The following is a 2,500-nucleotide window of genomic DNA, read 5'->3' as shown; positions in this document are numbered from 1 at the left end:
ATCTCTGTCGGCTTGGGGGTACGCCCGTTTCCGTTTCAACTTGTCTCGCGAGGGTGGTTTCGGGGCCAGCAGGAGAGCTCGTCGGGGTAGCAGGCCCTGCAGCCGTGGTCACCGCCAAACCCCCACAACTCGAGCAAGTGAAAAAAAAAGTAACAAATAAGAAAGGATCGTCGGCTTGGGGGTACGCCCGTTTCCGTTTCAACTTGTCTCGCGAGGGTGGTTTCGGGGCCAGCAGGAGAGCTCGTCGGGGTAGCAGGCCCTGCAGCCGTGGTCACCGCCAAACCCCCACAACTCGAGCAAGTGAAAAAAAAAGTAACAAATAAGAAAGGATCGTCGGCTTGGGGGTACGCCCGTTTCCGTTTCAACTTGTCTCGCGAGGGTGGTTTCGGGGCCAGCAGGAGAGCTCGTCGGGGTAGCAGGCCCTGCAGCCGTGGTCACCGCCAAACCCCCACAACTCGAGCAAGTGAAAAAAAAAAGTAACAAATAAGAAAGGATCGTCGGCTTGGGGGTACGCCCGTTTCCGTTTCAACTTGTCTCGCGAGGGTGGTTTCGGGGCCAGCAGGAGAGCTCGTCGGGGTAGCAGGCCCTGCAGCCGTGGTCACCGCCAAACCCCCACAACTCGAGCAAGTGAAAAAAAAAAGTAACAAATAAGAAAGGATCTCTGTCGGCTTGGGGGTACGCCCGTTTCCGTTTCAACTTGTCTCGCGAGGGTGGTTTCGGGGCCAGCAGGAGAGCTCGTCGGGGTAGCAGGCCCTGCAGCCGTGGTCACCGCCAAATCGCCACAACTCGAGCAAGTGAAAAAAAAAGTAACAAATAAGAAAGGATCGTCGGCTTGGGGGTACGCCCGTTTCCGTTTCAACTTGTCTCGCGAGGGTGGTTTCGGGGCCAGCAGGAGAGCTCGTCGGGGTAGCAGGCCCTGCAGCCGTGGTCACCGCCAAACCCCCCACAACTGTTGGGCGCCTACCTGCGCGGGGCAGGAGGACACTTTCCGATTTCAAATCTCCGTTTGCCGAGTCCACCCCGAACGCACGCGGGCGGGCGGGTTCGCATCACCCTTCGTCACAAGGGGCGAAGCCCGTTCCACCGTCTCGTCAGTAGTGCCGACCGGTCTGTGATCGACGAGGGGAGCCACACCAGGTCCGGCCCTGCTGCTTGGCGGCACCGCGTCGTCGGGAGCTCGCGACAGACGGAGGGTTTCGGTGTACTCTCCAGCCACGGGAAACGAAGCCGGTGATGCAGGCGCCGGTCTTTCGCTCCCAAATCGGCTGGGTTTACATCGTTGCTATCTAGTCACGCTCCCTTCAAACCCGACGGGGTACCTATTCCCCTCACCCGTCTGTGCGTATACAGCCTCTTTGCACTTGCGGGATGGGGGTGGTGGTTTAAAGACTCTCGAGTTGCCGCCCGTCGGTCTCCGAGCTCCGTGCAGTAGTGATCCCCAGCGAACTGCCAGCAGGGCGAACGAGCGATCCCGCTCTCGGTCGGGGCGCCTGGCGTCGATCGGTGGTCGGTGGCTTGCGGGCAAGCTGCGCTGTGAGTGTGGGAACGAGTATGACGAGCCGTTGCCGCGACTCCCAGTCCACCTCGGCGGTGGCTGGGCCGGGCGGGCGTCTGCTCGGGCGAGTGCCGCCCCCGCCTCCTCGCAGGAAGTCCGCTCGCCGACACGCCGCCACGTGCACGCGTCAGTGACGCTGCCGAACCGATGGCCGGTGCCCGTTCCCGCCTCTGCTTTTCCTAGGGCAAAGCTGCTGCACGCCTCGTGATACTAGGCGGGCGACATGGTGGCGGTGATCCTGCCTCCGTCGCTGCGGTGCGTTGGGGCACGCATCGCCTCTTGGGCGCCCTGTCCTCCTCCCCCCAATAGACGTATGTTTCTGCGGGCCGCACCAGGATGGTGCTCCCCATCGCTTCACGCCACCCTGCTCCGCCCGCACGCCGGCGTGCAGGTGGCTGTAGCTCAAGGTGGGGAGCGTATGTGCGGTCCGGGTCGCTTTCCTCTGGCGAGGGAGAGACCTAAAACAAACTCAGACAACTCTTGACGGTGGATCACTCGGCTCGTGCGTCGATGACGAACGCAGCTAGCTGCGAGAATTAATGTGAATTGCAGGACACATTGATCATCGACACTTTGAACGCACTTTGCGGCCCCGGGTTCTTCCCGGGGCCACGCCTGTCTGAGGGTCGTTTGGCAATCAATCGCACTCGCCTTGGCTGGCGAGAGCGCGGCTGGGGTGTCGCAGAGGACCCGTCCTCTTTGTCCCCCTAAGTTCAGACTCCGGAGCCCTCCGGCGTCGGAGCGCTTGGCCTTTCCCCCCCACCCTGCACATTCCGTTCGTCAGGCTCGACGCCATCCCCCCGCCGGGGAGCGCGGCCTGGCGTCCGTCTGTGTCGTGGCAGTGGGGCCAGCACGGCTGTCACCGGTCCCAGAATGGCTGTCGGTGGTTCACACTGTGTGTGTGTGCCAACCCTCCTGGTCTCTGGGACACGGAGCTGCCACGAA

At 62.3% G+C, this 2,500-nt stretch overlaps 1 non-coding gene across 1 annotated transcript; it reads left to right on the top strand.

The window, feature by feature from the left end:
* The first annotated feature begins 2,030 nt into the window (after positions 1–2,030).
* On the top strand, positions 2,031–2,184 carry LOC140474855 (5.8S ribosomal RNA). The gene has a single exon (XR_011959473.1). It is a non-coding gene; the product is annotated as a 5.8S ribosomal RNA (ribosomal RNA).
* The last annotated feature ends 316 nt before the right edge of the window (positions 2,185–2,500 follow it).

Source organism: Chiloscyllium punctatum, unplaced genomic scaffold (assembly GCF_047496795.1).
Source record: "Chiloscyllium punctatum isolate Juve2018m unplaced genomic scaffold, sChiPun1.3 scaffold_1231, whole genome shotgun sequence".
Lineage (NCBI taxonomy): Eukaryota > Metazoa > Chordata > Chondrichthyes > Orectolobiformes > Hemiscylliidae > Chiloscyllium > Chiloscyllium punctatum.
The sequence above is the reverse complement of the archived record's forward strand: the minus strand, read 5'-3'. Positions and strand labels throughout refer to the sequence as shown.